General features: G+C 48.3%; 1 protein-coding gene across 3 annotated transcripts in view; it reads left to right on the top strand.

Annotated features, from left to right (window-relative positions):
* Window positions 1-214: 214 nt before the first annotated feature.
* EXTL3 (exostosin like glycosyltransferase 3) overlaps window positions 215-17531 on the top strand; it is a 131049-nt gene continuing 113732 nt past the window's right edge. For 2 of the 3 annotated variants that reach the window (XM_058802147.1, XM_058802143.1), the window contains exon 1: window positions 215-406. The gene's annotated coding sequence lies outside the window, so the exon portion shown is untranslated. The remainder of the gene's footprint in view (window positions 407-17531) is intronic. The other variant, XM_058802146.1, reaches the window with a different exon arrangement.

Genomic DNA, 17531 nt, shown 5'->3' with positions numbered 1-17531 from the left:
CGGGAAAACGCTCCCGGGCGCAATGCGCGTGCGCAGTGGCGAGAGCCGAGCCGGGGGAAGCTTCGGCTGTTCCCGGCAGGTTCCGGAGGCGAGAGTCTCGCTGCTCCCCGCCCTCAACCCTTCGGGTATCTCCGCCCCCGCTTCGGCTATCGCCGCCTCTCTTCGTTAAGTTCCGCCGCCACTTCGGCAACTTCCGCCTGTTCGGTCGGAAATGGCCGAAGACGTGCGAGACCCAGCGGTTTAAGGGGAGAAGACCGGCCGGCTTCTCGGAATAAACCAACTGTGTCCGGCCCGTGGGGGGGGGAGCAGGGGAGGGCGGACAGAGCGGGAAGACGAGGCAGCGGCTATGGCTCCCCCCCCAGCCACTCGCGGCTCTGCCGGGAGGGCGAAGTGAGGGCGCCGAGAGGTAGGAGCGGACCGTACCACGCGCGGGGAGAGGGGGAGGAAGGTGGGAGAGCGGTAACACCCCCCCGGAACCCCCCCGCGGCAGCCCGTGGGGCCGGGTGAGGCGGAAATGGTACAGTCCAGGGGAAGCCCCCTGGAGCGGCGGCGTGGGGCGGGGGGCTCGGCTGGGGCGTCCATGAGGGGCTGGAAGGGGGCGCGGGGTCCCTGAGGGCCGGGGGAGCTCTGAGCGGGGGTCCCTCAGGGCTGGGGGGACTGCGAGAGGGGTCCCTCAAGGCTGGGCGAGCAGTGAGCGGGGATCCCTTAGCGGTGGAGGGAGCTGTGAGCGGGGATCCTTCAGGGCTGGAGGGGGTTGTGAGCGGGGATCCTTCAGGGCTGGGGGGGCTATAAGCGAGGATCCGTCAGGGAGAGGTTCCTGAGAGCTGGGGGTGTGTGAGCGGGGTCCCTCAGGAATGGGGGTTTGTGAGGGGCTCCCTCAGGAATGGGGGTGTGTGAGGGGATCCCTCAGGGAGGGACGTTTGTGAGAGGGTTCCTCAGGGATGGAGGTTTGTGAGGGGGTAGCTCAGGGCTGGGGGCACGGTGGGTTGAGGTTCCTGAGAGCTGGGGGGGGGGGGGTCTGTGAGGGGGGTCCGTCAGGGGTGGGCGTTTGTGAGGGGGGTCCTTCAGGGCTGAGGGTGTGTGAGGGGGTCGCTCAGGAATGGAGGTTTGTGAGGGGGGTCCCTCGGAAATGGAGGTTTGTGAGGAGGTCACTCAGGAATGGAGGTTTGTGAGGAGGGTCCCTCAGGGCTGGGGGTTTGTGAAGGGAGTCCCTCAGATATGGAGGTTTGTGAGGAGGGTCCCTCAGGGCTGGGGGTTTGTGAAGGGAGTCCCTCAGATATGGAGGTTTGTGAGGGGGTCCCTCAGGGCTGGGGGCACGGTGCGGGAGCTCCATCAGGGCTGGGGGTTCCTTCAGGGCTGGTGAGGCTGTGAGGAGAGTCCCTCACCTCACAGCATGAGAAGCATTGTGGGGATGTCACACTGCAAGGGGGGACCTCCACAAGGCTGGGATAGCCCCTCAGGGCTGGTGGGCTGTGAGAGTCCCTCACAGCATGAAGGGCACTGTGGGGGTCTCACAGAGTGAGGGACACTGTGGAGGGGTCCCCACAAGCCTGGGAACCCTCATGACAGGAGAGCTGTGGTGCCCAGGTGCTGCTGACAGGCTCCAGCTTTCCTGCCTGTCCTCCCTCCTGCATCCAGCAAGGATCCTGAGACCTTCTTATCCCACCAGTGGATCCCCAGCGTTTCAGGGACCGTCACATCCACCCTGGCCAGCGCAGCCCCATTTCTCCCACTCTGAGTTGTGCTCCCTGTGGTTCTTGCTGGGGTTCTGCCTTGTGAGCTGCTGAGGACAGCAAGGACGAGGCTGCCCTCACTCTTGGCTACTTAGCATGGCTGGTATTGCGCTCCTGTGAGCTATTTACTAATGTTGAGGTCCATGTTATTATTTTTTCCCACACGAGGTCCCTTCCTGCTCAAAAAACATCGGGGTCTTTACCAAAAATTTTACCTGTGTGGTGATAATACCTTAATGTTGACAGGCTAACGCCCCGTTAGGCTGGTCCAAACCCAAACAATTTGGAGCCTGAAGGGGCTGGAAATGGTTCAAATGGCATTAAGGATTCACAGAGATGCTGAGAAGCACTTTAGATAAGCTGTTCTGTTGCTGTGTGTGTGTTAAAATCCAAGCACTGACCACTTTCTGACCTCTTGTTGCTTTTATGTGAGTCTGATAGACCGCGTGCGTTGATACCGTGATATGATAACTTTAAAGTGCCTGGGTTTCTTGTGCTGCCAGCCTCACATGTGTGTGAAGAAGATTAAGTAACTTTGTTTCCTGAGAGGAGTGTCACATGCAGGTGATTATCTGAGATATTTCTGTTCTCATGGAGAAATCTCTGATATCCGAGATAGTAACATCTTGGAACGTGGGTTGGCGGCTTTTATCGAGTACTGAGTAATCTTAAACTCGTTTCTATGCAGAAATAGCAGCAGAAATGAACCACAGTCTGATTATGTGGTGATGGGGAGAGAGATTCATCTCCCCCTGACAAATCCCTTAACTTCACTTACCATCTGAGGGCCCAGTTGTTATCATGCAGTGTTATCTGTACCCACTCAGGCCTTTGGGATGCCTCTGCTTTTCCATTTCTCCTTCCAGAAATGGAACTTTGCATGGGTTCAGCTGGGTGTTCAGGGATTCTGGAGCTGGGATAATTGCCTGCCTTCATTGAGCAGATTTTTCCGGCAGCTCAGCTGTGGTAGAGGCACTTCTTGAACTTCTTGATGTTGTGTTGCAGAAGGGAAGTCCAGAGCAGTTTTCTGGAATCCTCTGATTTTTCAAGTGGGGACTGTTAGCTCTCGTGTTTGTTTACACGTGAGGATGGATGTTGGCAGTTAAGTCACAGCAAAAGCAGCAAATGCTGGGAACAAGTAAAACATGATTGTTGAATTGCCTTCACTTAGGCTGGGTCTCAATGGCAAAATTGGAGGTTTGTTTGTGTGCTCTTCAGATGGCCTGGGAAAGATATCATCATCATCATCATCATCTTCCCTTGAATATTTGTGCATCTCTGGGACTGTTTAGCCGATGAGTTGATGTTGATGCATTCCCAAGTTTTGTTTGCTTATGGGGAGCCAGAGCCCTTCCTGAGCCTGCTTCCCACGGCTATTAATTCTTGAAATGCCACGACACCTTCAGCTTAAATTTTTAGTCTCTCTCTCCTGGCTGTGTATATTTTGTGTGTATTTGTTGTTTTTCCCTTCCAGGCTCTGTTGCCTGATTTTTTTCTCCTTGCTCATTGACTCCTGTCACCTCTCCCAGTTGCCTTGCCTGTTTTCCCAGGGCATTTCTCCTGCTGCCCACAGTAATGTTTTCACTAGGCTGGGAACTGCAGCTCACCACAGCTGTTACCTGTTCGATGCCAAGATCATGGCGGCCCTTTGTGAATTTCTTCCTGCTCCAGAGACAATTCTTCTGCTTTGGAGACCCCACAGGAGCAGTGAACTGGAAGGGACCTCATGGTCATTGGCTCCTGTCTCATCACCAGAGATTTTTCCTGCAATCTGTGCTAAATACCTTTATTTTTGTGAGAAGGAGCAGACTGTAAACATTTTGAAGCACCTCCAACTGGGATTTTAACTCAGGGTGGAATATTTGGTCTTACTCTTAGTGAGCAAAACCCCCAACAAGCAAAATAAGCAGAGTTTTCTTCTCAGGAAGCACTTAAAAGTGCTGTTCACTGGGGTTTGTTGTGCTTGAGTTTGGCTCTTGCAGCTCAGCACATGCAAATCCTGGTGGTGGATGCTGCCTGAGAGGAGGTGCAAAGCCACTTTGAGGTTTTGGTGTTTCTTTAGGAAGGATAAAGGCAGAACAATGTGCAGCTCGTCCTGGTGAAGGAAGCCTGGCCCACCAGGTAAATTGATGTTATTGCAGCACTTGCAGGGCCAGGTTTGAAGTGCAAATTGAAATCTGGTTTCTGTGCAGTCATTGCTGTTTGTTAATTGGTGCCTGTTACCAGTTTAGAGGTCTGACTAATCCATGTGGGATGAAAGAGGGCATGTTTAGGTTGGATTTTAGGAAAGAATTCTTTGCTGGGAGGGTGGTGAGGCCTTGGCACAGAATTCCCAGAGAAGCTGTGGCTGCCCCTGGATCCCTGGAAATGTCCAAGGCCAGGCTTGGATCAACCTGGGATGGTGGAAAGTGTCCCTGCCCATGGCAGGGGGTGGAATTGGGGTGAGCTTTATGGTCCTTCCCAATGCAAACCATTCTGGGATTTGATGATCTGTCCCTGCTAATTGTGGTAAATGGATAATGGTTTCTCAGGGCTATGTTGACATAACCAATCACACTACAAATGATCTGTTCCTCAAGGGTAAAATTGAGTGAAATACAGAACATTGACACTTATAAATCAATCAGATCAATCCTGTATGGGTTTTTTTTTTTTTTTTTTGTGTGTGGGACAGAACCCTACACCTCCAAACCAGCAGTTCATCTGGAGCCACTAATGGACACAAGGACTATTTTAAAGCAAATATTCTAAATGAGTCTCAGATTTTCTGCTCTTACCCTCAGCTTCCTAAATGACTGGAATCTTGTTGCCTGGAGTCTGTGTTTGCTCTGCTCTCCTCTGCCCTCCCCTTTCCCTGTGAATTTTGGTGCATTAAGAAAATGTGCCACTTTTCTAATGCAAATGTCTGCCTGTGAGTGGTACCAGAACACGGGATTAACCCATGGATTCTAAGAAACACTTTCAAGTTTCTTCTAACAGGAAATGTTAAGAACATTCCCCAGTGCAAAAGTAACATTTTTATTCCCCTGCTTTGCACAGTGCCCAGCTGCTTGGTCCTTTACCTGTCTTATCTCATAAAATGCTTTCTCTTGTGGTTCAAAATACTTCCAGGTATCTTCTCATGTGACTTTAATCTCAGGGACAGTGACAGTGCAGGCAGCCTGAGGTTTGTTTTCCTTCCTGTTGTGTTTTGGTACCAGCGTTTCCTGAAGTGTGGGCGCCAACGTCTGTAACATCTGTCTCTGGATGAGCTGTTTTCCTGTTCTGTGTAACAAAGTCACCTCAAATCTGTGCTGGGATATTTGGCATCCATGGATTCACCTGGAAGTGAGTTCACTTTGTTTAAAGGCCACAGTGCCAGGGAGCAGGAAGTGCATTGCTCTGCCCATGCATTGCCTTCCTCAGGGAACGCTTTTTGACATTTTTATTCCCCTGCTTTGCACAGTGCCCAGCTGCTTGGTCCTTTACCTGTCTTGTCTCATAAAATGCTTTCTCTTGTGGTTCAAAATACTTCCAGGTACCTTCTCATGTGACTTTAATCTCAGGGACAGTGACAGTGCAGGCAGCCTGAGGTTTGTTTTCCTTCCTGTTGTGTTTTGGTACCAGCCTTGCCTGAAGTGTGGGCTCCAACATCTGCCTCTGGATGAGCTTTTTTTCCTGTTCTGTGTAACAAAGCCACCTCAAATCTGTGCTGGAATATTTGGCATCAATGGATTCATCTGGAAGTGAGTTCACTTTGTTTAAAGGCCACAGTGCCACAGAGCAGGAAGTGCATTGCTCTGCCCATGCATTGCCTTCCTCAGGGAACACTTCTTGACAGGTTGGGTGCTTTGTAAATCCAGACAAAGAAATGACGAATTCAAATTTGGACGCTTAATTTGAAAATTGGCTTCTCTGCTTATAAAAACAATACAATTAAAACCCTCCACCACCCTCCACTGCTGTCCCATCAGCACATCTCCATTTCCAACCTTTGGGGCCTGCATTTGATGGAGCTGAGCACGTCACTGAACGTGGGAAAAGCTTCTTTACCTTCCCCCCGATGCAGCGCCCTCGCACCGTGCGTAACGCGGGAGCACCCGGGCTGCGATTCGTGCGTCTCCCAGTGCTTCTATTACGGGCACGAGGAAGTCATTATGCTGCAGCTCTGCTCTGTGGAGGCACTCAGTGGGAAGTGATGTGTTCTGGATTGTGTTGGTGTGCTGGGGAGTGGAGGATATGCTGGGGAGTGCTGCTTGACATGCAGATGATGCCTGGAAAAGGTTGGCGGGGAAGCGTTGGAGCTTGTGATGAGGAGAAGCTGCCAAACAAGTGGGGAGCCTCAGAGTTGAGAGCAGGGCCTAAATATATAAAGAAATGCTGTGAGCTTCTTTCTGAGGGGTCTGGAAAGTCTAAGCAGAGCAGTCCTGAATTCCCTTTCTGTTTGCAGGGTTGGAAACCTTTGACATAAGCTGGATCAACCTGGGATGGTGGAAGGTGTCCCTGCTCATGGAATGGGATGAGCTTTAAGGTCCCTCCCAACCTAAACCATCACACATCAAAGCTGGGATGTGTGACCACAAGGTGGGCAGAAGTCAGAACTGTACGATCTTATCTTCCTCATTAGAGGAAATTTGCTGATCATTTGATACAGGAGCCCACTGGCTCCGAGAAATGCATTGTACATCTAATAATACATGTCAGGGAATAGGTTAGCATGGTTCTCAGATAATTAATAAAGATAGCACTTCCATAGCAAATAGGAAGGAAAAAAAAAAACCAACCCGTGCATTGTTTAGCTGGGATATTTCTTTCCTTAGGCATCTCTCCTGGGAAGACCTTGGTGCTTCTAAATGAATCTGCCGCCTACCTTGTGTGCCACCATTTGAATGTGGGCATTGAGGAGGAGCCAGCTATTGGAAAAGCAGCCAGAGATGGATGCCCTGGAAAGGTGCCACTAATTCCTGTGGCAGCTGACAATTAGCTGTTAAGCCTTGCCTTGCAGAGTTCTCAAGGGTGCATCCCGAAACAAAACCAAGGACCTGGAGAAAGGGGAGAGCTGTCCTTGTACTGATCTTGTGGGGTGGTTGTTAAAAGCAGGAGCTGGAGCTGATTCTGAGGTTGTTCCCTTCCAGCAGAGCAGGTCAGATTTGCTGGACCCAAAAGCATTTTGGTTTTTTTGCTGCTGGACTCTGTGATAGTCCACAAACTCACACTCCTTACCTTTTACACAGGTTTGAGGCTGCCATTCTTCACAGGGAAAGCTGTAAATTAGTAACATCTTCAAGGTGTCATTCTTGATGTGAATCTGAGAATTTTTAACAAAAATCAAGATGTAATAAAAAATATTCAAAGAAATCCTGCAGTTGGTTTCTTGCATTTGCCTCCAGGGTTTTCTGCCTCTGTTTTCACTTTGTGGCAGTGATGAATAGCAGGAAGCCTTTTGCCAGTGTCTCAAGGGTGTAGTTAGTTAGGAGTGAGGATTGAGCTGGAGCTGGCAGGTACCTCAAGGATTTTGTACACAAGCTGATGTCCCTCCATCCCTCAGGGATCAGACCTGCTCTTTCTCTGGAAATGACTTTTACTTTGTTGGGACAATGATGATTTTGATTAGAAAGGCCAAGCTACAGAATTATAAACGAGATGTTGGGGAAGATGTTTTGGTGTGCGCTGAGCGTTTCACTGAGCTCATGTTCCAGGTGCCATTGCTCAGGTGGCAGTGCCAGGAGCCTCTCCATGGGTAGCTGATAGCAGCATGAGCCAGGCTCTGCTCTGACTCTGTCTCTGTGTAATTCCTTTGCCTGGGAAGGAGTGACTGGAATGTGCAGACAGATCTGGCTCCTGTTTCCGTGCCCGTCTCTGATCTGTGCTGCGTGCGCCGACACGCGAGCCCCGGTCCCAGAGCTCTCCCTGGGACACACAGGGGCAGCTGCCTGACAAAGGCAATGGAGCAAGTGTTAGAGCAAGAACCAAAGTGAATTTCCTCTCCTCCAAACCGATTAAAGCAGGAGCAGTGTTGGGAATGCTTCTTGTGAGCTCGGTGTTCCTATGCAGGGGAGTCTCACTTGGGCACTTTGCTGTCCCTGTACCTATTCTTAGCCTGGTTACCAAAAACTGTTGTATGTGCATCAAGAGATCTCCCTGTTCAGGCTGTTTGTGTGTTTATGTGGAGTCTTTTGAGGAGAGAGGGAATTATATCCAAGCTTTTCTGTCACCTCCTTCTCCTCCTCCTGCTCAGGATATACAGGTTAAGGTTTCCATAGTGTCTGAGTGTATGGCAGAGTGCCTGTGAGGCAGGGAAGCACTGCCTGGTACTTGTTGACACTGACCTTCATTTAAAATTTAAAATTTGTGACATGGGTGAGCTGATTTCACAGGCTGCTGCTTGAAGGAGTGGCCTTGGTCCCTCTCCCTCTCTCAGCTTTGCAGTCCCTGTCTGAAAAATCCCAGTTTGAAAATCCAACAGCAAACTGCTTGAGGGATTTTTGGTAGGAGATGGGGAGTCCCCTTGGTGGCAGGGAGCACAAGGCAAGGGCTGGTTTCATGCTGGAGAGTCCTTGGAGGGGGATCAGAGAATAGTTTAGATTGGAAAAGCACTTGGAGATCATGGAGTCCAACCATCCCTCACCACTGCCCCATGTCCCCAAGTGCCACATCCATGGGGCTTTTAAATCCCTGCAGGGACGGAGACTCCACCCCTGCCTGGGCAGCTGTGCCAGGGCTGGACAACCCTTTAAGTGAAAAAATTCCTTGTTATCCAACCTGAGCCTGCCCTGGCCATTCATCTCATCCTGCCCCTGTTCCTGGGAGCAGAGCCTGATCTCACCTGCCTTCCCTGTTCCATCAGGGAATGTCAGAGAGGGAAAAATTCCCTCCTGAGCCTCCTTTTCTCCAGGCTGAGCCCCTTCCCCAGCTCCCTCAGCCCCTCCTGGTGCTCCAGCTCCTTCCCCAGCTCTGTTCCCATCCCTGGACACCCTCCAGCCCCTCAATGTCCCTGTCCCAGAGCTGTCCCCAGGGCTGGAGGTGCCCCAGCAGTGCCCTGGCCCTGCTGCCACCCCAGAGCTGGGCCAGCTCTGATGCCACCAGCCTCTCTGCCTGCCTTGGGCACACCTGGGCTCATGGGCACCTGCCTGTGGGCCACCTCCCCCAGGTCCTTTTCCCCCCAGCAGCTTTCCAGCCCCTTTCCTGGCAGTCACAGGAGTAATGGCAGATGGGAAATGGGCAGTGGGACAGTGCCACAGCCACTGAGCTGTGTCAGGGAGCTGTCCCAGCACCCTTCTGTCCTCCCTGCTGCCCCAGGTGTGCTCCCTCTGTCCTTCTGCACCTTTTCTGTTCCCTGCAGCCCCAGGTGTGCTCCCTTTACCTTTCCTGCACCTTTTCTGTTCCCTGCAGCCCCAGGTGTGCTCCCTTTGTCCTTCTGCACCTTTTCTGTTCCCTGCAGCCCCAGGTGTGCTCCCTTTGTCTTTCTGCACCTTCTCTGTTCCCTGCAGCCCCAGGTGTGCTCCCTTTACCTTTCCTGCACCTTTTCTGTTCCCTGCAGCCCCAGGGTGTGCTCAGGACCGAGGAGGGTGATTTAATGAACTTGTTCTAGGTGAACACGCTGAATGGACAGGAATAGTTGGCTCTTGGATATGACTGTGAAGGTCACCAGAATCAGATGCTCATTTTTCAGCAGAGCTTTGTGCTGACACAGGCACTTCCTGTCAATGGGGCTGGAGTGGCACTGAGAGAAGAAAATGCCACTTTTTGAAGGTTCTTGGTAACAAGACAACTGGAAAAATGTGTATTGGGTACAAATTTGGGGTTTCTTTTTATTGCCTGACTTTTTTATTCTGATGTTTCTTTGTTATGAATTCTGCTTTTCTGTTTTGAGAAGTGAAATTAATAAAGTCCCTCACTTCCTGTCCAATGGAATGTCTCCATCCTGGCCCAAGCTGAGCTGCAGATGAGACTTTTTTGGGAACTGTTATGCAAAAGCAGAGGAAGAAGAAACAAACAGTTCTCAATTCTCTTTGAAATGCAATTTTAATGGTTCCTTAGTAATTCTTACAATTATTTAATCATCTGCACAATCCCTGGGATTATTATTCTTCCCAGGTAATAACTGGAGCAGTAAAGATATCTTGTAAATTGAAAAAAACCCAAAAAGAACTGGCATTTGTTGTTTGCAGTACTGGGTTTTAGTAATTGTTTGAAATGACCTTTTGGAATCTCAGAGAGAAAATTTGTTTGCTTGACTTTCTCCCAGATCAGCTCTTGGCAATCTTGATACAGAGCAAAATTGAGTTGTTTTGAGTTTTTTAATTACATTCTGACAGCAAAGCCTGTTTTTCTGTGTGCATTACTGGTTTTTTGCTTTTTTAAAGGTTAAGCTCTGTTTGACAGGAGTTCCATAGATGAAATTTTTGAAACTTTTTGCTGTGGTTGTTTGCCTGGATTTTTTTTAAGCCAGAATTGCTTATCCTGGGTATTATTAAAAAATAAATATTTATTTATTTCTTAATTGAAGGAGAAAATTCTTGCTACATTTTTGAATGTCTAGAGACGTGATGATGAAAGGTCTGTGGGTTTTTGGTTGGTTTCATTTGTGGGTTTGCTTTGGGTTTGTGTTATGTTGGGTTTTTTGCTTGCTTTTTTTTTTTCTTTTTCAGCTTTAGAGGTTGTAATGTGATTAGATAATGGAACCTTGCCAGGGTTAGGGAAAGAAAAAAAAAGATTATAATTTTTTTTACAAAGTTTTAGCAGAGCTGTTGTGAAATCTGGTTCCTCAATGCCACGGGGTTGTGGTGAGAGCCCACTGTGGGTTTGGTTTGTAGGAAAATGTCCAATACCTGAGGGCCCTGCTCCACACCAACTCTGTGTGAAACCTGCTCTTTTCATGGATGACACCAATGGTTCTTCCTCTTTCCCTTTTGAAAATTCTGCCTTTTTTCCACTTCAAAATCTGACAACCCTCAGAGAGCGAAGGTCAGAAAAACCCATTGTGTGAAATCTCTGAGCATTCAGGTTTGCACATGAGAGCTCCTTGCTCTCTGTGTTTGCTGGAGCTGCACTTGTTGGGGCTGTGAGAGCCTGGTCCTCCAAAAACACCAAAGGAGACTCTGGGAGAGCCTTGCCAAGGAGCAGATGCTGCAAAACTCAGCTTCAGCCAGCTCTGGATGAGAAAATTGCACTGATGGACATCAGCATCTCTCAAGGGAAAATTAAATCTCAGAATGAGTGTCCAAGCTGGAACAAGACAGCAGATGCCAGAATTATGTCCACTAGCTCACTTTGGAGTTTCCCTTCCCCTCAGGCTGATCCCTCAAGGCAGCGTGGTGTCCCCAAGGACTGAACCCTGGAGTTGTTTCCACAGGGGACAGAAATGACAGAAAGAATCAAATGGGACCCAGCCACAATGAGCAGCAGCTCAGTGATTCCAGCCTCCTCATCAGGCTGGTTTTGCACTTCCTGACTTGAAAAATTGAGTTTTTCATCCTTGGATCTGAACAGACAAACCTGAGGGGCTCCATATTTCCTGCTAAATTCCAGATAAGATCTTTCACTGTTTGAACTTGCAGAGCAGTTTAGGTGTGTGCTTCCCTGCTCCTGCAAAGAGCTTCATCCACCCCTTCATTTAGTTGAGTTTGTTTGGAATGAGCAATGTTCCTCAAGCTGTGAATACAATAATGGTTGAGCTTTAAAAAAGAAATTAAAAATTAAAAAAAACCCTTCTCTGCAAACAGATGATGTAATGCCCAAGCTCCCAGTTTAAACAGTAGCTGATTTGCCAGGGGATAAAGCAGGGTGAAATCTGTCAGGCTGCCCAATTTCCCACACACATTCACCAGAGCTTTGTTCTCTCTGCTTTCAGATGCAGGGTTCATTTGTGTGTCCACACTGGGTGGTTTCCTTCAGCTTCTGCAGCCAAAGACTTTGTCCAGGGGCAAGAGAAAACCTATAAACCTTGATATGCATCTTTTTGGTTTTAAGCTTTACTTTGTGACTGAATGGAAACCCTGAGCCGTCCCTTTGATGAGCTGCAGCACGGGGTTATTTATTGGTGTCTCTTTGCAGCCACGTTCCTTTGGCCGAGCAGGATTCGCTCCCTGCAAGGTCCCTGGGGCACTGCTGGGTGGGAGACTCCTCGTTCTGCAGCTGCTTTGGGCTGCCCGAGCAGTGTTTACTTGGTGTTGGGACTCTCCTCTCCCAGCCAGTTTTGTACAAAACAAGGAACATTTAATTTTTATTTTTTTTTTTAAAGTGTGAAAATTACAAGAGCAGCTTTCTCTGCTGGTGGCAGCTCTGGTCTGTGCAGTGCTTGGTGTCTGCTGACAGGAGGGGACTTTGGTGAGGAAGAGGAAGGTTTGGATCACACTCCCCCTCCTCCTCCTCCCTGGGATGCTCTGTTTATTGGAATTCTTCACTGACCTATTCCTTTAATCCTCAATTTTGGCACCATTTCCCAGAGCTCGTGGTGTAAGCACAGGGCTTTGGCAGCCAGCAGGATGAACCAGCAGGGTTGGAGACATCCAGGATTTGCAATGTCTGCCTGTGCTGGTGGAGGGAAGATGTGACACCAGAAATTGCAGTGACACTTAAAGGAATTGCTTCCATCTTCTCTGGCTTTTTCTATCAAAAAGCAAAAAATGCCAACTTCAAACTTGGAGCAGCTTCATTTTAAAAGCCGTCCCAGTGTGGGGTGAGCCTGTTTGGGGGTTCATTACCCAGCCTGGCATGTGGGGTGGCTTCAGCAGCTTTTCCTGCTCTGAGGGCTCCTTGTGCTGACACTGAACTGGGGGAGAGCTCCCATCTGTGAGAGCATCTGACTCACAGCACTGAGATCTGCTGGGTTGTGCTGCTTTCAAACAGCTGGATTTCAGAATCTCACCAAAATTCTGAGGGCTGGGAAGCTCAGGGGCTCTCCTGCAGCTGATCCACCCCTCACCTCAAATAAACCATGGTTTATTTTTTTCTGTGGTTGAAAACTAAGAGTAGAGAACCACTTGCAGTTTATGGTGGAGTCGTGCTCGATTTGTTCTGTTTATTATAATTTTATTCCCCACACTCTTCTTGCTGGTTTGACTCCTTCCTCTTTGGCATTGTTTTCACATAAATCCTTTTCCTCAGAATTTCCCTGCTCCCTGCCAGCTGTGCAGCAGCTGGGAAGACACCAGAAACCCCAAATTGCTCTGAAGGGCTGCTCAGAGGGGCACGGCTTGGCCGTGGAGCCTGGGTTTAGCTGGAGCTCCTTGGATGGGCTGCCCCAGCAGTGCTGGGATGTGCTGAGGAGCTGTGGGCTGCACACAAGGAGCCTTTTGTTTGCTTGCCTTAGCAACCCTGCCTCTCTGAAAGCTGAGATGTTCTCACTCCCGGGAATGCTGGGTGTTTCTCGGGAAGCAGCCTTGCTTTGGGACTGGTCTTTCTATCCCTAACCCCCTTTTTTATTTTAAATAATAACAGGAGGTCTCCATCCAAAAGAAATCTGATTATCTGGTGCTTTTCCCTCAAGCAGACTCATCTCTGCTGTATCTCTTCTGCTGGGCACAATGTGCTGAATTTAAATCAATTGTAGTCTTTGCTAAATATCTGTCAAATATTGACTTAGTCTGTGGGGCAAGCTGACTAAGCTGAAATTAATGGTGTAATTCCAGCTTGTTTGGCACAGGTGTGGAGCCAGTTACATTGCAGATGGCAGAGGAAATGAAGAAATTAAGATCTCACCTTGACTGCAGCTCTAGGGGAGGAGAGAGAAGCCTTGGGCTTCTATGGCAGTGAGGAAAGACTTGGTGGAGACAGGGAGGGGGAGTGTTTGCAAAGATACCGAGGGTGATAAAAACCCTTCCCAATGAGTGAGGTCATCAGACAAAAATTGAGGTGGTGTTGTTAACTGTGTGCTATTACAGATGTCATGAAATGATCTTCCACATTCTGGTCCCTTGCCATACCCTTGGGATAATTTTTCTAAATCTACTAAAAATGAGATCCAAAAAAAAAAAAAATAAAAAAGAGGCAATCTGGCTGGTTGAGGTTTTGGCACAGATCAATAGGGCTGGTATCTGCTGGCTTGGTGCAGGTGAACAGCTCCACGTGTTCCTGAGGTGCTGCTGCAGAATGACAAAGCCCTGACACCTCCAAGCAGGCAGAGAAGTGGAGCTGCAAGGAGGTGTCTGAAGGGATCTGAGTGATCCAAAAGAGCTGATGGCAGAGCTGGAGCTAAACCAGCTTCCCTCGTGTTTCAGAGCCTGTCCCTCAAACTCCTGGGAAGTTTGGGGGTTTTTGAGGTTGTTTTTGAAAGTTCTGCTGCTGGCAGAAATGAATCTTGGAATTCAAAACAATAAAGATGCAGCTTTGGGGCCAGTCCTGCTTGAGTGACTGCAGGGATCTCAGGGCTGCTACAGTGAATCGGATGGAATTTTATGTAAAAGGAGAGCTCATGAGTTGGTTTGGGGTTTTTTTCAACACCTTTTTTCTCTTTGCTGCAGGTAGTAAGACCTCCATTGTAACTCTCAGTTTTATGGGAGCTTTGTGCCTCCAATCGATTGGTTCCTGGCTGATCTTCAACAGCCCAAAGAGCAAATGTAATGCAGCAAATTCATTATATGCTAAAATATTTATTGTGTTACTGTAAAGGTCATTGATGGCAGCAGAGGCTCAGGAAGACACAGTCCTGAATCTTGCCAAACATGGAATCTGTCACAACTCTCTTTTGAGAGCAGTGTTTTAAAAAGTACCTGGGATAATTCAGCCCATGCTTTTGTGTTTGGACCTTGTGTAGGTTAATAAATGACTTGTGCTGCATCTGAAAGTGCACAACTGTATTTAATTTTGTCATGTGCACTCCACAGATGTGGAGGGCAGAGCAAGAAAGGAATCTTAGTTTAACCTTGTCCCTTTTGGCTTGATTTAAGTAATTTGCAGAGTTTTATAATACAGTCTCCACATGTGATTTCTATTCTGGTTGTAGTAGTCTGGAATTGTCAGTAATGCCCAAAGGCATTTTTGCTCCTACCTGAGTGAATTACTTTTGCCCAACATCACCTGGAAAGGTAACAATGAAAAGGCTTCCTGGCAATGAGGTGGGCTGTGACTTCCCTTCTCCTGAACCACAGAACGAAATATTTAATAAATGGATTTGGGGCTGGGAGGAACCTCCCAAACCCTTCCCACAGGTGCAGGAGTGGTGTGTGAGTGTTCCCAGCCAGAGCCCTGCATGCTGTGGGATGCATTACTGACCTATTTGCTGGCAGTTTTAGCATCTGCCTGGGATTAGTTCAGCCAGCTGATCCCCAGTTCTGTGCTATAATGGTGTGTCTTTAGCATGGCTTAGATGATTGGCTACTGAGGAGCATTTTGGAGTCTGGCCTTGCAAATACAGCTTGTTAATTGAGGCTGTGCTGGCTGGCAAAGCTGCCTTTTAAAGTTCTGCTGTCTCCCCTCTGGTTTCTCATTGACGGCAGCCTGCTCCTCCCTCTGCTGGCCTGCACATTTGACACCTGTGGCCACTCCTCTGCCTCTGAGGGGCTCTTTCCTCATCACATCGAGAGTTTTCCTAATTGGGAGTGAGCACTGAAGGGGCTGAGTTCACTGCTCGGGCCCTTTGCCCGAGTGTGCCTTTCAGCAGCTGCAGTGAGCTTCAACAGCTTCGTCTGTCATGATCAGACACAGCTCCAGATAATCCAGCAAATCTCTTGATTATGAGGGTGGAAAATAATATGCTTTGATTTACAGATGTTGCTGCACAAAAAGTGCTTCTGTGAATTCTCTGAATGACAATATCTGGGTGCTTTTGGCATCCCCCGTCTTTGAGCCCATCCATTTTCTGAACAAATCCTGAATTCTGCACACTGGTCTGGACACAGGCAGGGACAGCTGTGTTACACACAAGCTGACAATTAATTATGTTTCAGTAGCATTTTAAGCCAAGTTCAGGGATTTCACTGGCCTTGAAGTTCACAGCAAAAAAAACAGAGGATGGTGGAGGCTGTTGCCCTATGGCCAATTACTGCCAGGTTGAAAAAAGCAAGGGGGACAAAGCATATTTCTCATTAATTAATCCTCAAAACACCTTTTCCTTTCCTCCAGGAAGTTGTGGACAAACCTGAAAGCATTTTCTAGTGTCCCTGGCATTCTGAGCAGGAAGTCTGAAATCTCTTGATTATGAGGTTATATAATAATATGCTTTGATTTACAGATGTTGCTGCACAAAAAGTGCTTCTGTGAATTCTCTGAATGGCCAAATCTGGGTGCTTTTGGCATCCCCCGTCTTTGAGCCCATCCATTTTCTGAACAAATCCTGAATTCTGCACACTGGTCTGGACACAGGCAGGGACAGCTGTGTTACACACAAGCTGACAATTAATTATGTTTCAGTAGCATTTTAAGCCAAGTTCAGGGATTTCATTGGCCTTGAAGTTCACAGTAAAAAAGACAGAGCATGGTTTGGTGGAGGCTGTTGTCTTGTGGCCGATTATAGCCAGGTTGGAAACAGCAAGGGGTACAAAGCATATTTCTCATTAATTAATCTTCAAAACACCTTTTCCTTTCCTCCAGGAAGTTGTGGACGAACCTGAAAGCATTTTCTAGTGCCCTGGCATTCTGAGCAGGAAGTCTGAGCAGCAGGCACAGAGGAGTGCAGCTGTGGTGGAGCTGCACCAGCAGCAGGAGCATTGCAGGTGTTTCTGAAGGGGTTTGAGGTATTTTCTCCTTTTGGGCACACCAGCTCTCGTGGTTATGGGCTGACTGACAGATCTGCAGAAGATTAGGAAGTGTTTTCACAAGCCCTGGAGGCTGTGGTCTGTCCTGGCTGTGTGGCAGAGCAGTTTGGGCAGTGCTCAGATTGAATCTAAGCTCAATTCTTGTTTGTGGGGTTCAGTTGCAATCTCGGTTTGCTGTGCAGCCACACTGTGCTTTCAGTGGGACAGGGAAGAGCAGAGATGTTGGGAGGATAGAAATCCACTTGTTTTGGTTGCAAGAGCTCCTGAATTTATGGTGTCAGCTGCTTTTCTGCTGAAGGTTAGGACAGCAGAAAGGAGACATTTAGGTGGAGACTTTTTTTCTACAGATCTGTGTGGTGATCAAGTTATTTTTTCCCCCTTTCTTTCTTGAGGTCTGCTTTATAACCAGCAGAGAAGAACACCCCTTTCTGTAGCACAGTTCATCTTTTCCCAGCACCCCTTTCTGTAGCACAGTTCATCTTTTCCTAACACCCCTTTCTGTAGCACAGTTCACCTTTTCCTGAGCAGACATCTTGAAGCAATGTGATTTTCTGTGCTCCAGCAGTGCCTGCTGCTCCTGCTGGCCGCAGAGAGAGCCAGCCCAGCTGGTCCAGGTGTGCTGGGAATTGCTGGTGGCCAGCACTGCTGAGTGAAAATGGCCAAACCCTGGCTGCTGGGGGGGTTTGTGCAAACTCCTCACAGTTGTAACTTCCTCCTGCTTGCAAGAAAGAAGAGCTGATGTGACAACTGGATCTGATTTTACCTCGCGGTAGCAGGTATGAGGTTTGAAGAGTGTCTGTGACATTTTAGTGAGAGGCATTTTGGAGTGGTTCAGATATCAGTGAGGAAAACTGAAATGCTTTGTTTCACTCTCCTGACCCTGGGAATATTGGCCAGTTTGTCAGCTGGGATCCATCTGCCAAGTGTGAAAAATGCCAATCACTTGTTTTTAAAATTTTTTAAAGTTTCATAGTCATAAAATGGTTATAAAAATAGGAATACAATTAGAGTAATAATAATTTGGACAATTTGGATTAGGACAATATGAGACAATAAAAACAAAGAGTTATGGATGTCCAGGTACCTTTTCTGGGCAGCACAAGCCTTAAAAAGGACACACATT

This window comes from Ammospiza caudacuta, chromosome 3 (genome assembly GCF_027887145.1).
Source record: "Ammospiza caudacuta isolate bAmmCau1 chromosome 3, bAmmCau1.pri, whole genome shotgun sequence".
NCBI classification, from domain to species: domain Eukaryota; kingdom Metazoa; phylum Chordata; class Aves; order Passeriformes; family Passerellidae; genus Ammospiza; species Ammospiza caudacuta.
Note: the sequence above shows the minus strand (reverse complement) of the source record. Positions and strands in the feature narration are given on the sequence as shown.